Source organism: Capricornis sumatraensis, chromosome 4 (genome assembly GCF_032405125.1).
Source record: "Capricornis sumatraensis isolate serow.1 chromosome 4, serow.2, whole genome shotgun sequence".
Classification (NCBI taxonomy): Eukaryota; Metazoa; Chordata; class Mammalia; order Artiodactyla; family Bovidae; genus Capricornis; species Capricornis sumatraensis.
This window is the reverse complement of record NC_091072.1, coordinates 4,398,175-4,415,179: the sequence shown is the minus strand read 5'-3', so window position 1 is coordinate 4,415,179 and position 17,005 is coordinate 4,398,175.

Genomic DNA, 17,005 nt, shown 5'->3' with positions numbered 1-17,005 from the left:
TATTTGGTGCTGGTGGTGGTGGGAGAAGGTGAGGCAGATAAGGAAACGTGTGTATTAATCAGCATAAGCTAAGCTCTGCTGCAGTAACAACAAATCCCAGTGGGTTTACAAGAAAAGGTTTATTTTTCACTAATTCAGAGTCCACTGTGGGTCTGGATGACTCTGTAGGAAAGCCATTCTCTAAATGATGACTCAAAGATCTCATGGCAACTCTCTCTTTGGGGGGGAACAAAAAAATGTTCATTATCCCAAACACAAGGCCTCCTTGTCCATCCCCAGAGCAGAGGGCAAGTGCAATGAGGAAAATACAAGGGATTTTTTACTGACTTGGCCTGGAAATGAGATGCATCACTTCCAGGAGTATTGCATTGGCCAGAAGTGTGCACACAGTCCCACACACCTACAAGGGCAAGGAGAAGAAGAGAGCCCTGTGTTAGGGTTCCCTAGTAATGTCTACTGAAGTGCTCATCAGCAAACACACACTGAATGCCTGTGGTAACACACTGCTCTGCTGTGCAGTGGTGATTATCTGCGGTATCTCTGATTCTGATGTGGAACGGAAGCCCAGTGGAAAGTAGACCAGGTACTGAGACGAGAGGCATGAATGTGGCCCAGCCTAGTCGTCTTCATCCCAGCTAGGCAGCAGGGCTCTTCCCGAGAACTGACTCTTGTGACCAAAAATACAGGGAGGGAAGGACATTCACTTGGCCTCCTGGCTGCTGTCAGGCGTCTGCAGGCCCTCCCTTGGCAGAAAAGCACTTTATTTCCAAGGGAAGCATTTTTCAAAGATGGTTTAGCTTAGGTCAAATTGCAGAGAAAAAAAAAAAAAAAAACTCCCAAAGTCGCAATTCACAAATCAGACACATGCAAGACTTAAACACACTAAAATTAGTCAATACAGTAAGGCTACTCTGAAATTATGGCTAAATTGCCTGAAAAGAAACATGCTTGGAACTGAGGGTAGAAATCGAGAATTTGGAAAATTAAACTCATTACTCCCTATACTTCCGTTATGACTCAATTCTTTTTCATTGCCCTCCTTTGAACCTTTTCTGTGTCTGTTGTGCTCCTGAGATGAGTAATGGAATTTAATTTTAGGTTCTTTCCTTCCCGTTGCAGGTGTTATTTGGCCTTGCCCAGAGCAGCAAGACACTTAACCATCTACAGAGAGAGGCTTAGACAATGCTCAAGGAAACGTTTCTTCCCAGCAGGCTGAGTAGAGCTGTTCCGAGGGAGAATAGCGGAGAACTCTGGAATAGTGAGAGTGGGCTGAAACGACCCAGGAACAAAAGACCAGGAGGCAAAGCTGGGGAGGGAAGAGCGTTCAGCGAGGAGCCTGGGGACTGGGTCCAAGTCCCAGCCGCTCTGCAGAGTCACTGCCCGTAGCAGATGCTGTGACGTGCTCCCTGGATTCTCCCTGGAGGACCAAAGGGCTCATCTCCCGTGCTGCTGGGAGTAATCCCAGGAGAGCATCTCAGTGTTGACCTGTTCAAGGACTTTCTCTATGGAAGAGTGCAGCTTCACCTGGCGAAGTCCACGTTCAGTGACCGGTCAGTGAGGAAGCTGGCCAGCCCTCCCCCATCACAGCCTGCTACTGTGAGAAACAGATGTGCTCCCCAAAGAGAGGGCACAGCTATAAATTACTGCGTGTCTGCTACACGCCAGTTGCCCTGTATTCTCATCTTACTTGAGCCTCAGGCCAGCTGTCACACTTCCAGTAAGATCTCACCTGAAAATTTTGATTCTAAACTTCTCTTGGGCCATCTGATGGTCCAACAGCACTGGGCCTGTATTTTCTCCTGAAAACCAAACTCTAAAGCTGAGGAGTGACTGCTCCCTTTAAATTAACTCTTAAAAAAAAAAAGTCTCTAGTTTTTCTACATCCTTACAGTTTGTTCTATCCCATTTCTAGCAGGCAAGTGTTAAAATCTCCTACAATGATTGTAATATTTTTTATTTTCTCCATAAAACCATGTCAGTGTTTGTTTTATATATATTTAAGGCTGTGTTTTTAGGTTCATATACCTGGCTGTAATACATTCTTGGCGAATTGCTCTTTTTATTATGATTTAGTGTCCATTTTTGTTCCTAGAAATTGTTTTGCTTTAAAATCTATTTTTGGCTGAGTTAGTGCCGCTGCACTGGTGTTCCTTCCATTTTTACTTGCCTGATAGATTCTTTTCTGTTCTCTCATTTTCCTTAACCCTCCCCTGAATTCCAATCTTGACTCCTCCCTGACTCACAGTTTTGAAAAATCTCTCACCTGCTCAAAAGAACCAGCTCTTAACACCTGCATCTGGGGTTACCATCTGAGAATGACTGGGAATTCTGAAGAACCCATTAGCCGGTAGCCTGGAAAGGCCCAAGGGGAAAGGATGGGCTTGAGTCCCAGCTTTTCAAGTTACTTGTCTTCATTTTGTCTTAAATTTTCTCTTAAAAAATATTTATCTGTCATTATGATGCATGGAATTTGAAGGTGCTTTTGGCTGTTTTTTAAGGCATGAATGTACTGTTAGGGAAATTAAAATGAAGGAAGTCTTGTTTGTGCGTAAGAAGCAGGAGAGAAGGCCTCCGACCTGCTTCTGATCTACCTGGACACTGCTGGGATTCCATGCCTGCCTGTAGGAGCACTTTAAATAAAGAAAGGGAGTGGGTCTGGGAATCTCTTAGGCCCCTGAGGGCCTGGCCTGCCCCTCAGGGCCTGAGAAGTCTTATGACTCACAGGGGGAAACAAACAGCATTGTAAAAGTTAAGCAGAGCTGCATTTTGGCATCCAAACTGAAGATGATATCAGCCTGTGGCCTGGGACCATAAGTGGGCGCTCCCAGGGCTGCAATTTGAAGCTCACCCTTGGGTGGATGCACCACCCAGGACCTTCTCCCAACTGGGACTCCAGGCTGCTGTTAGCAAGGGACTTCCCAGTGCTGTTCAAGTCTGGATGGAGGTGTTGGCCCAATCTGGGGGTGTGTACATTGTTACTTCTCTCTATTGTTTCTATTTCTTTTCTCTAAATGACTGTATATTGAAAGTAAGTCAAATAATCTACAAAACCTAAAATTGCTTCTTTGTGTGTAACGAGTGGTTTCTTTTGTTGATTAATCCTTCTAAGCTAAAAAATGAAAGTAAAACTTTTGGCAACAGGCCTACAAAACATAGACTGAACATCCAGGGTATGTGATTAAAAAACTGTAAAAAATAAATATAGAGAGCTCCTAGTTCTGTGAGGGGACAAAGAGGTCTAAGACCCTTCCTCAGCAAAACCAGGGCCGCTGCGCTCCCGGCACACAGATCCCATGAACAGCACTTCTATGACCCTCCATCCATCGCTGGGGAGCAGGCACCAGAATGCAAGCGTCAATCCCAGGGGCATAATAGAATCCAAGGACAAACGTCTTGAAATGTGTTGTGTATTATCAGCTTGGGGGCCACGTAAGCACATTGGATGATTATACATTTAGCCTCAGTGGTGTATTGCAGAGAGCTCATCGGCACCATTAATATGTCATTTTATTAATTAATGATGCAATGATATTAGAGAAAGAGAGAAAAAGCAGAGACAAAGGTAAAAATAAAAAAGCTGACGTATAGGAAAAAAACAGTTACCATGAAGTTGAAAAATGTGCAAGTTTGAGAGCTTAAGTTTAAACAATACTTCTATACACTGAAAATCAGCTGGCCCTGCCAGGTCCGTTCAAATTTCCCTAATCTAACCACCTCAATTTATTGTTCACTAATTAAATAGAATTGCTGTTCAGAACGGAGAAATCACCAGCCCGTAATCACTTCACTGTAAAACGCAATGCACATCCAAACACCGACACATACTGTAAAAACATGGCACAATAAACAGAACGCTGTTTTCCAACAATAACCCGGCAGTGAATTCTGCTAGTGTATTTCTTCGTGAAACATGTTTATGTGATAGTCTTCCAATTTTATGGCGGAAGTTTATCACCATAAGGTGCATTTCATGACAGCCGAATAACTGCATTCAGTTAGGCTTGCCACCCTGTGCCGTCCGTATCAAGACACATGCTGATTGTATCAAACACTGTTGACTGTCTCAGTGCCACAAACAGAAAAGATGATTAGGCTGTTCTCTGTAGATACGAGGCAATATTATTCACGTGGCAGGAAGCTGAAGGTCAAGGTTGTCTAACAGCGTTAGAAAGATTGGGTATTGAAAGCTTCTTAATGCAGTGATGACTCACTAATGGGCCCATGACAGGTTCACCTTAATATTAGTCTGGATGATTCTTTACGTAAACGAACAGGATAAAGGTCTATGCACACGAAATCGCTGAGTGCTGCTGGGTGGGGATATGGGTCATTAATTTATCTTTCAAAAAATAAACCAAAGCATGCTTACAGTGCACTTGTTCATCTTAGACGGCTGCACTGGAGGACAAGACATCTGAACTTGTGCCTCTGTCTGGGATGGACGCGTCCTGCGATGCCACCGGCAGATGAGCGAGCCCTGCGCCTTGGCATTCGCCCGTGTTTCTGGCTTCAGCACAGGCACCATTGACCTTTACTCTCATCTAGTAGGTCCTGCCTCCAGTACTCTTGCCTGGAAAATCCCATGGATGGAGGAGCCTGCTGGGCTGCAGTCCACTGGGTCGCTAAGAGTTGGACACAACTGAGTGGCTTCACTTTCACTTTTCACTTTCATGCATTGGAGAAGGAAGTGGCAACCCACTCCAGTGTTCTTGCCTGGAGAATCCCAGGGACGGGGGAGCCTGGTGGGCTGCCATCTATGGGGTCGCACAGAGTCAGACATGACTGAAGCGACTTAGCAGCAGCAGCAGCAGGTCTTGCAAAGCATATCCTCATCAGGGCACACAGTCTCTAAAGTAGCAAAGATTATTAGCAAATTAATCAAATTTGAATGTATTTGCATGTCACTGTCAAATATCTGTTATAGTCTGATCCCAGTTCTGCAACTGATACAAAATGGGTGACTCTAGAAGTTTAAATTCTCAACTTATCGTTTTGAGATTTGGTATCACAGATGTGATATTGTTTCGGTTTTATAGTTCTTTTATAATGTTATGTAGATCAAAAGAAAAGAAAATGAAGATTTATTAGAATGATTTTTACTATAGCCTATTTTCTCAATTCCCCCTATACATCTCCCTACTCATGAACTAACTTAAAACATCATAACATTGTGAGTTCAACAATTTATCAGAGCAGAGAACCATTAATTTAGAAAATTAAGCAACTATCCAGATTAAATTCAACCAGGGGTTCAAGGTAATTGGATTGTCTGTTGACATAGCAGTTATGCCGTTGGGGATTTTATTGGATTTCAAACACTAGACGTTAGTTTGGAGAAGCAGAGCCACAGATACAGAGAGCAAACTATTGAGTCCCAGCGAGGAGAGGGAATGGGGGAGAGGCAGGACGGGAGGAGGATCAAGAGGCACAGACTGCTGCATATAAAATAAATACAGTACAAGGAAACACTGGACAGCACACGCAATATAGTCACTATTTTACAACAACTTTGAATGGCACATAATCTATAAAAATTTTGTATGCTTGAAACCAATATAATATTGTAAAGCAACATTATTTAAAAAAATAAAATTTGGTGTACTTCACAACACACACGTGTTTGTCATTTAATCACAGCACTGTGAAGAATATTTGAAAACCTCTAATCCACTGCCTTTTCTAGAGTGAGCCGTAAGTGTCCTGGGAAAGCCTGTTTCCAACAGTTGAATGGGCGAACGAGAGGCACCCCGACCTCTGATTCGGACAGGATGTGTGCTGGATAAAGGTCCAGCTGAAAGACGCAGCAACATGCTCGCGTCAGCCAGGAGCGGGAAGTTCAGTGTCTGCACTGGGAGGTCGTGGGAAAGAGTGTCTTGGGAGAGCTCAGAGAGAAACGATAAAGGGACCTGACGACTGGGAAGTGCTGGGGAAGGTGGACGCAGTCGCAGTTGCAGGTTCCTGTCCGGTCACCGTCACCACAGGCTGCTTTGTGTGCTGAGGCCTCAGCCAGCGCTGCAGGTAAGGCAGGGAGAAGCCACCGGCAGAGACAGGCTGTGCGTGGGATGGTCCCACGGATGGGATGGGGCTGGACAAGGATGTGCATCCCTGCAGGGGGCAGGCCTGAGGAGGCTGGGCTGGGGAAAAGACTGCGGAAAGGAGCCAAGGAGACCATTTCTGTTCCACAGAGAAAAGAAAGGGTGGGACGTGAAAGATGGAGCAAGGCTGTGCTTTCCCAGGTAAAAGCTACATACACCGAAGCTCAAGGAACGGGTTGCGGGCAAAGCTCAGAATCGGGGATCTGTATTAGAGGACACGCCCTTTCCTCCAGAGTCTGATCTAGGGGCTCCTGGAGTGGGCTGTTTGGATGAACTGAATCAGTCAGCTGAACGTTTGTAGTGAATCAGGCAAGCTGTTTATTTCAGTTGTTTTTAACAGCCTACACTGCCCCAACCATGTTATGATTAAATAAATCTTTGCCTATCTCACCATTATGCCAATACAATAAATCAAATTAACACAAAAACAGTAACAGTCAGTACAGTAAAAATGCAACATGTTCATGATGTTTGGGTATTATAGGGTCTTTCAGAACAGATAAGCTGGGACTTTACAAAAAAAAAAATTATTCTGAACTTCGTGTGTGTTGAGTTGTCTCATTACTTAAAGATTAGAAATGCCTGGTTTAACCCAAGACCTCAACAAGTTATCTCTTCGTTAAATGATGCTAGTGTAGTAGCTGCACTTTTTATATGTCCAAAATAAATGTAAACTTTCCTTTGAGGGGAGCAGTACTTTGGATATTCCCTAGAAGATAAATCTTTAGTTCATGGACTCACAGTCCCTAAAGCTTCAATTAAGAAGTATAATGTAACTGCTCTCTGGGTGATATCACTTTACATTTTTAGGGAGTATAGCAGTCTAATCTAGGAATGATACAATTTAAAATAAATAGTTCACATAGCTCTAGGGCTGGAGTCAGGAAACTTTTCCTGGAAAGGGCCAAAGAGTTAGGATTTCAGACTTTATGGATGGAGAACCTATATTGTAGCTGCTCTGCTGTTCTGGCAGCCACAGATGACATGTGATGCTTTGCAAATGCATGAGTGTGACTATGTCCTAATAAAATTTTATTTATTAATACACGATCAACAAAAGTTTTTTAAAAAATGTAGTTCAAAAAAGGTTTCTCACAAGCTTAAATAGATGCATTTAGTCCATGAGCAAATGAATGGATAAAGAAGACGAGATACATATATACAATGGAATACTACTCTGCCACGAAAAAAGAATGAAATAATACCAATTGTAGCAACATGGATGAAGCTAGAGATTGTTATACTAAGTGAAGTAAATCAGATAAAGAAAGACAAATATCATATGATATCACTTATACGTAGAATCTAAAATATGACACATATAAACTTCTTTACAAAACAGAGACAGACTCATATACATAGAAAATAAATTCATGGTCACCAAAGGGGAAAGGGGGTAGGGAAGGGATAAATCAAGAGTTTGGGATTAGCAGATATACAACTACTGTGTAAAAAATAAACAACAAAACAAGGACCTACTGTACAGCATAGGAAAATATATTTAATATCCTGTAGTAAATCATATTGGCAACTGAGTATGAGCATAAGAATAAATCATAATGGAAAGGATATGAAAAAGAATGTACATATACAATATATGCTTAAAATATAGAATATATATTTAATATACTTACAAGTATCACTGAATCACTTTGTTGTACACCAGAAACTAATACAACATTGTAAATCAACTATACTTCAACTAAAAAATACTGATCACTGTATGTGGCACACTGCAAAAAGTTGTTAGTCACTCAGTCGAGTCTGATTCTCTGCAACCTCATGGACTGTAGCCTGCCAGACTCCTCTGTTCATGGAATTCTCCAGGCAAGAATACTGGAGTGGGCAGCCATTCTCTTCTCCAGGGGACCTTCCCAACCCAGGGATCAAACCTGGGTCTCCCACATTGCAGGCAGATTCTTTACTGTCTGAGCCACCAGGAAAGCCCCTGGCACATTGTAAGTACCCAGTAAGTATTTATTATTATTGTGAAAAAAAGATACATTTAAATTAATGTTTTCTGTATCAACTAGACTTTTCATTACTGAGTGTAGCATATGTTCTTCCAGTGGGGTTTGTCAATGCAGATATTTATCTAATATGATGTAGATTTCTCTGTCTACTCATGCCTCCATGATTAAAAATGTCCATATTTGCATATATGCTCAGTGAAGTGGCTAGAGTTTGACTCGGGAAAAAGAAATGACTGGATAGTTGAGAAACTAGTTACTTGCCCCAGCCATCACCAGCCATTACCCACACTGCGACAGGAGCAAGACTTCATCAGTCCTGTTTCTAAAATTCCCAGTCAGAAGTGCCAAAAACATGAACATATTGGCAGACTCTATCTTCTTGGTTTAAAATTGAAACATGCTTATTAATTTCATACATCTCTTATTCATTTTTGACCACCTACTATCTTTTGGAATTTCAATTTCCTCATGTGTAAAATCACAATTCTTTGGAGTCTGATATTTTATCAATTTTGTTAATAATTTTTGGTAGTAAGGCTCTCTCAAACATTTAAACATGGGAACAGAGTTGTGATAATAAACACAACAGATTGTTATATTCAACCCTTACTCCCATTGTAACAAGCTTTGGGTTATTAGCTTATATACAAAGATGGATGGTTTCCCACCTTGCCTTAGTGAAATAAGTCCAGAGCTATGGAGTGAAATTTCCCAAAATATGAGAATTCTGTGGGGGGAAACTATGTGTGCAGAGAAAAGGCGGGGGGGTGGGGAATCATACCTACAGTCTGGGCAGACACATTTCACTTCTGATAAATGCTTATTTGAAGGAGAAAAAAAGGAAAGAAAAACAGGGGGGGAGGAAGGAAGGGAATGGAAGGAAAAAGAGGCAGAAAGAGACAGAAGGAGACCTCAAAATGAATGACAGCAAGCCATCTAAGAGCTTGCAATCTGTCAAGGGCAACACAGTCACTGAACTTGAACGTTCACTGAACTTGAACGTGTGCTCCAAGAGGCCACTGCCCATTGACACAGACCGGGCAATTTGACCCTAAGTGTTCTCATTAGCACCCAAGTATCCATCACGTCTTGGACTGTGTCAGAAGCTCCAAAAGAATTCTGCACTTCAGCTCTGTGGCCCCTGTGAATTCAAGGCAGAGGAGGGGGGGTTTCCTGCCTCTTCTGTCATTAACATTAGTAGCTCGCAAGCAGTCGTGCCTGGAAAATAGGCCTAAAACACAAAGGGAAGAAGGCTACTGTTCCCAATCGGATTTCTTCTTTCTGTGCACTGGTTCTTCCTATAGTCGAGGCAACGGTTTCCAGAGCTAGAGCAGTGTTAGTATCCAGGAAGAACACTCCCAGGCCAACAAGCTGGAGGACAAACACAGAGGTGAGTGGCCCCAGTTGTTCTGGCCTGCGCCACCCCTAATGGCTGACTCCCCTGTGTATGGAAGAGCTCAGCCAAGATCAACAGAACCATGAGCTGCTGATGCCTGCAGGCTGCCCGGCTGGCTCACAGGTTTTCCGTCAGTGCGTACGATTTGAGCCACCAAGTTTTGTAATTTGTTACTCACCATTACTGCGGCCATTGATAATTGATACACTGCCTATTAATGCTCTCGTGGTACTGTCGACCAGGGTTTTTATATAATTCTTAAATTGAATCTTGGTATTTTACAAGATAGTTGTAACAATACCTTGTATTTCTTGAATGCTTTCTATGTGCCAGACACAGTATTTTTTATTCATTCATTCAACAAATGTATATTTACACTGCTGTGAATTAAATACTAAGCCCTGTGTTACATGTTAGAGATGCAGTTACGGAAGAATGGACAGAGCTCCACCCATTGTAAGCTTTGTCTTACAATGGAAAGACTTTGTAAGTCCTATAAAGGAAAAGTCCCAGTCTGGTTGGGGAAAATGTGCGTTAAGTATCTTGCAAATGTATAACAGCTATGATAAGGGCTAGGAAGGAAAATTGTAGAGGGCTGGTCAAGCTTAGAAATGAGACTTATTTAGCCTGGCTGTCAAGAAAGGATGATTTCCAGAAAAAGCAGCATTTGAGGGGGAAGGGGGCAGAGTGTTGCAGGCAGATGAATCGCACATGCAAAGGCCCGGAGGCAGGAGGAAGCAGGCCTGTCACAGCCCCTAGGGCTGGCACAGTTAGCCTGCGTATGGCGTGTGGGCGAGTGGGCAGGAGCTGGCGTGAGCCCTTGCAAGACTTCTTGGTGTTTATTCTCATGCAATAGAGCCCCTGAAGGGGTTTCTCATTCAGTACTCACTATGCCCCTAGCAAGGAAGAACTTTTGTTATGTCTGTTTTACAGATAAGGAAACTAAGACTTAAAAAGCTAAGGAACTTGGCTAAATCCGTCCCGGTCAGAGCCAGCACTGGTACTCAGCCACCCATCTCCTTCCCTGATACTTTTGTTAATATCTTGACGGCAAGCTGTGTGTTATACTCCGTTGTTTCTACCAGCTCGGGTCCTTAAGAGGCCAGTTAGACAAATAGCAGAGGCCTCAGAGTTGGGCATACCTGGGTTCAAAGGATGACCTTGCCAGGAGGTAACCGTGAATGAACAATTCAGTTTTCCTAAACCTCTGTGATTTCATTTTTTCAAGTTCAAAAAGGGGTAATGACTTCTCTTTTGAGGCAAGGACACGGGACCTATAACTAGAGGACTTAGAATAACAGTGGATTCCATAAATGCTGGTTCCTATTCTGATCACCAGAGAGTCAGCAATAGATGTGGCTCTAATGTCTGCTTATCACCATTACCAACACAAGGCAACCACCCTCACGACACTCATAAGCCCAAGGATGACCCTGACACTGAACTTCACAGGGGAGTAAATTGCTCAACTAGCAAGAAGTCTTGCTAATTTCCCCAACCACATCCAAGCCTCGCTAATTTTCCTGTCCACATCCCAGAGTACTAAGGACTTGGGCCTCTGGTCTTAACGGTCTATACACATAGCCCGTCGTCTGCCCCCTCAATATCCTCTGATGCAGAGCGTGGTCCAGGGGCCCCTTCAAAGCTGCCCTCCCAGGAGCAGCTTCAGTCTCAAGGTGACTTCAGGAAAATGCAAGCCTCTGACCTTCTCTGCTACTGTTCATGTCTCTACACGTCTTGCTTTCTAACCACCGTCTCTCTGGCTTAGTTTGAAAAGTCTAAGTTTACTTTCTGTGTAATGCCATTGGGAAAAGCAGATTAGACAGTAGGAGATATACTTCCCCCAGGAATGTTTACTAATAGACCCACAGGTTGAAAAACCAACATCAAGAGGTTAAAATCAATGTAAAAGCCTCCTGCACCCCTAACGCAGTGTTGGGTCCACAGAGGGGCTCTGTGGGGGAATGCTGAGTGCACGCTGCCTTTGGAGGTCTGCGTGAGATAATGAATGGTGAGGAACAGCCTCTGGATTCAGAGACTGCCTTCTTGTGAGCTGTGTGACCTTGGGCAAGTTACTAAACCCCTCTGAGCCTGCTCTGTCTGTAAAATGAGCTTTTGTAAGGAGCAAGCAAGATCATGTACGTAACGTCCTTAGCAGTGTGTCTGGCACTCCTTATGGGCTCCACACACACAGCAGTTACTGTTACTGGGAATGCTGTCCAGGCCCCCAGCAGTCAGTGTGTTTATTTACCTACTCAGGAGGGAGAATGAAGCATAGAGCAAAGAAATATTCCATTAATATTAAAAAGGGCTTCCTTTGCACACCCCCGGGCCCCCTTCCCCAGCCACCGCTTCACAGTTCCTCTCCTCAACCCACAACAGGCCCTTGAAGACACACAAATCCTTTCACTACTTTTTCCAAGAGTGGATCAAAAAAGAAAAAAGAAAAAAAAAAGCAACTAAAGTTCTCTACAGTAAAATTCATCTTATGCCAAAAATATTAGGAAGAAACTATGAAATTGCTATTTTTGTAGGTCAATATTTGACTGTTTCTGAGCTAATAAAAATAATCCAAAGAAACCCCATGGCTAACCAGACTAGGACAGTCAGGGTAAGTCAGTAAAAGTTTGTTATGTTTTAAACTATTTGTTTGTTATAATATTCCTCTTTCACGAATTCCTTTTGTATTAACCGTGAACTAAACGGCCCGGATTCCCCTAACACCCACAGCCTCCCACAGGACGGGGCCCACACCAGCCCTCCTGTCTCCTTTGTATCGTTACAGTCCTTCCTGTGGGGGTGGGGGCCGGGGAGAGCCCTCAGCAGGCAGCCCCCTGCCTCCAAACACAAGCCATCCCTGACGCATGGCACCCACTCTGCATTCCCAGAGGTCCACACGTGGTCTCCCTTGCTTGGACGACTCCTCCCAGGGATCCGCGAGCCACGCGGACACATGGATGCATCCAGATTCCTCCTCCATCACAACGTGGCACTCGCGGTCATCCTCACAGCCTTCATCTGGATTCCAGGAGCCGACGCCACCGCTTTTCAGTGCTGGAACCCTCCGTCAGTGGAGAACCCCAGGGAGCCTCAGGTCCCCAGCTGGGAAGCTGGGACCATGGCGCCCACTGCACTCCAACCTTACAGAGCTGGGATAAGGTTCAGATCCCATCTGACACGCAGAACGTTTTGAAAAGCTGTCACTGCCTTTCAAGTTCACTATCACCCATACCTGGACAACTAACTGATGCTTTTGAACTGTGGTGTTGGAGAAGACTTTTGTGAGACCCTTGGACTGCAAGGAGATCCAACAAGTCCATCCTAAAGGAAATCAGTCCTGAATATTCACTGGAAGGACTGATGCTGAAGCTGAAGCTCCAATACTTTGACCACCTGATGTGAAGAACCGACTCATTGGAAAAGACCCTGATGGTGGGAAAGATTGAAGGCAGGAGGAGAAGGGGATAACATAAGATGAGATGGTTGGATGGCATCACCAACTCAAAGGACATGAATTTGAGCAAGCTCCTGGAGTTAGTGATGGACAGGGAGGGCTGGCGTGCTGCAGTCCATGGGGTTGCAAAAAGTCGGACGTGACTGAGCGACTGTACTGACTGACTGGACAAGTAAATAACATACTAGGGAAAACATGTGCCCTCACTTACGTTAGCTTTGAAACCTAGTTTATTTTGAGCACGCCAGTGTAAAAGCTCTGAAAGTGGGAAGCACATGAGCCCTGGGACAAGACTCGAAGGCAGAGCAGTACACATGCAGTGGTTCCAGGTGCTACTCAGGTCCTGAGACTCAGGATGCCACAGGTAAGGTTAGAGAAGGGTCTACAGGGCACCTGGCAGACCCCATCCAGACCCACACACACTCGCCTTCCTGCTCAGAACCCCTGACCTGCTCAGAAATGGAAGCAGGCTCTTCTCTCCAGCACTCTGCCTGCTCCAGACCAGTGGGTGCGAGCGCTGCCTGCCAATGCTGATTCCACCTTAAGAGCTTTATGGCCCCGGACAGCTACTCAGCTGCACCTGGCAGTCCTCACTGAGAGTCAGAATAGCATCTACCACACACGCTTGATGTGAGAACTCAGCGAGTTTCCAATCGATATTGGGGGCCTGGGACATATGTTAAGTGTAAGATATTTTTACTTTGGGAGAGGGGCACCCAGGGATGGAAGGATGAGGAAGACTATTTGAGCCTAGGTCCAAGCCAGGTTTTCCATCCAATGTTGCCAACAATTAGGTTGATTTGGATTCCTGCCCCTGCCTCTCTTTTTCACATGGCTTAGAGTACCATGGTTTAAGAGGAGCGTGTATGATTGACAGTTTTTTTATGCCATATCACAGACCACTCGTAAAGCTTCATTTTGCCTCCTCCCCAGTCCCACTCCCACTGTGTACATGGGCGACCACCGATCCTCAGAAGCGCCCACAATACAGAAACACCACCCAGGAGCCTGCCACTCTAGAGTCAGAGAAGCTTTAGGAACAGAAGGAAACAGCAGATCATCTTTCAGAGAAGACTCAGCAGAGAAACACAAGTTTCCCAGGTCATCAGTGACCAGTGAAATGGGGATCAGGGCTGCGGTCCATCCCCACCAAGCCAGGCCACTAGGCACTGCGGGAAATTCTCCCACCCTATGGGCGGGGAGTGCCACGCCTCAGAGTGCGGCATCCCTCTTCTTCCAACGATTGCTGCAGGATGGGAGCCTTCCGGGTCCACGACTTTGCATAGTCTTACAGGTGTTGAATGTTGAAAGGGGCAGGAGGAGACCCTAATTTAGCAAAGTAACGCAAGGAGGGCAGAAGGGGCCTGGATGGAAAGAAGAAAGGACAGGCATCCGGCCCTTGTTTGAAACAACAGCTGCAAGTCTAGGCGGTGAGAGAGACCTCGCAGAGGCACTGTGGTGAGGAAGGCAGGTCACACAGGGGTCTTCTCTCCAGGAAATAACCTTCAGCGGCACTTTTCTAATATGGAGGATAATGAACAACACTGTTGATCCAATTTGCTCTTTTTCTCAGAATAGAACTTATCCCTGTGCTGTCAGCTCTCTGGATTTATTGATACTATAGGGAGTCTGGAGAAATATAGACATTACTTTGGCTTTAGGGCTCTTTGTTTCAAAAGAAATGTTTGAATTGTCCTATTTGACAAAAATAAAAGGCAAAAAATTGAAAATAGTCCCGGCAGTCAGAATGGCTATTCCTTACACTGAAAGAAAGAAAAGGAAAGATGAAGGAGACAATAAAATGGGTTTTACTCAATGGTTTTTCAATTAATGATACAGAACATGAGTGATTTTGCTGGGAAAATTGTCATATAATAAAAGGAAAAACCCACACCTAATAATGGAACAATATTTGTTATTAGCTTGATAGCTTTGCCCTGCAAATATTGTTAGAGCAGCTGGCCAGAGTATTACTGGAATGTTTAAAATATATCTATCCTTACCACTGATAGTACAGAACAACTCAGGTCAGGACCCATTACTGAATATACCCAATATTGTTTTCTAAATTTTCAACACCTATTCAAATAGAAGCCTGAAAAGAAAAATTGCCTCTCACACCAAAGCTTTAAAACACACAAAAAGGCACCATATTGCCACTTTAGGGACACATTTGTTCCCTGCTGTTGCTATTTTATATGTCATTTCAGTCCTGCAGTTAGCTATAAAGCAAATCTTTGCTTTTTCCGGAGAGGAATAAGAGCTGCCTGAAGGGAAACAAGAATGAGAGGCATCCTTAAAATGACTGATTTACAATTGGCGAGGAGATACAATATGGAAATGACAGCTTTCTCATGGTGCATGTGGACGCCTCGGCTCTTACTCTAAAAGTACCCCCCAGGGGCCCCCTATTGGCACAAGAGCGAGGTTATCATGAAGGGGCCATTTGGGTTTTCAGAAGACCTGGGGAAAAGGTGAGATGGGTGTGGTGTATGTGAGCTTTTGTGGTTAGTATGCCTGAACACGCGTGTGTGTGCTGTGTTTGGACTCTGTGATTAGCGGCGGGGGTGTGTAGAGTCGGGTGGGGGGAGGGATTCTGTCAGGGTTAGCTAGAGCCGGCAGGAAATTGAGAGAACTCCAGCACACGCTCAAGCTCATTACGCCCGAGGTGGTCCAGTCGAAACATAAACATGGAATCCAGATGCCTGGAGTGGCTGCCCCTCTCCTGACAGTGCCGTATGCTGCACCCTTGGGCACGTCCCCTGACTGTATTCTAACTCTAGCTTAGCATCTCTAATAAGGAAAATAACACCCATCAGAGAGGAATGTTGTGAAAATGGAAATTCGTATTACCAAGGGCATGGGGGAACATAGGTGAAAGGTCGAAAATAAGTCAAAGAGTCTTTGCCCACTGACCACTCACGTGGAGCTCCTGTGTAGTTCCCATGGGTTTAACCTTCTCCTTATGGCCTTCCCAAACACCACTCCGCTGTATGGCCAAGTGAAAAGACTCTGATTCCTCTCTCACACAGCCTGGCGTGATGCCGGCCTCACGGCGGACCTGTGACCATCGCCTCCTTGTGTTCTCTCGTCCCGTTCCCTCCAACACTGAATGACTTCCAACGTGAGGTCACAGAAGGCAATGATTGCGGTTTCCACTTTGGCCTCTTGGAAGGTTCACTCCGAGGAAGTCAGTGGGTGGTTAGAATACTTACGAAGCCTGGGGAGAGGCCCATGTGGAGAGGAACCAGCTTACCAACCCCAATATGCCAGCAACATCAGCGAACCTCTCCGGAAGAGCATCCTTGGGTCACAGCCAGATTTCAAACAAGCCACAGGCAACATCTGACTGCAGCTTCCTGAGAAAGCTGGCCTAGACCTGCCAACCAAGAGACTCCTAAATGCCTGGCCCACAGAAAACGCAAAATAACGAACTGCTCTTGTCCTAAGAAGAGCACTAGATTATGGTGCTGTTTGTTACACACGAAAAGGGTAACTAATACACCTACAGTAGACTGGGTTGGGGTAATCTTTGTGCCATTCTGTTGAACAATCTACCTTCAACCTACTGACATCTCTGAGAGGCTGGTTAGACTAGATACTGTGAATGCTCTCAGGAGGCTGTTACTCTACCAGTTATAGACCCACTTATCCTGTAATGCACCAAATATTTACTAAGCATCTGCTGTATCCTAGACTCTGCAATACATACTAGGAGGATAGGAGGCAAGGAAACATATTCCCTTAAGAGCTCTCATCTAGTGAACCGGTGGAGACAAATACATAAACAGACAATCACAACGCATCACAGCAAAAATTCTATTATGATGGAGAATTACACAGAGGAAATGGTGGGAGCCCTCGCTTCAGGGAGAAGCTAACTCAATCTTGAAGACGCAGGAAGGACTGCTCTGAGTGAGGGACATTTAAGGGTGCTCCCAAAGGTCAGGTAGAGGTTATCAAACTGAAGCAGAGAAACGTCACGAGGCCCTTCAGCAGGAAGAGGGAACAGGTGGTGCAGAGTGTTAGTCAGAGGCCCCCACACCCGGAGAGAAAGGGAGATTCCCCCTTGATTTCCACCTTACGT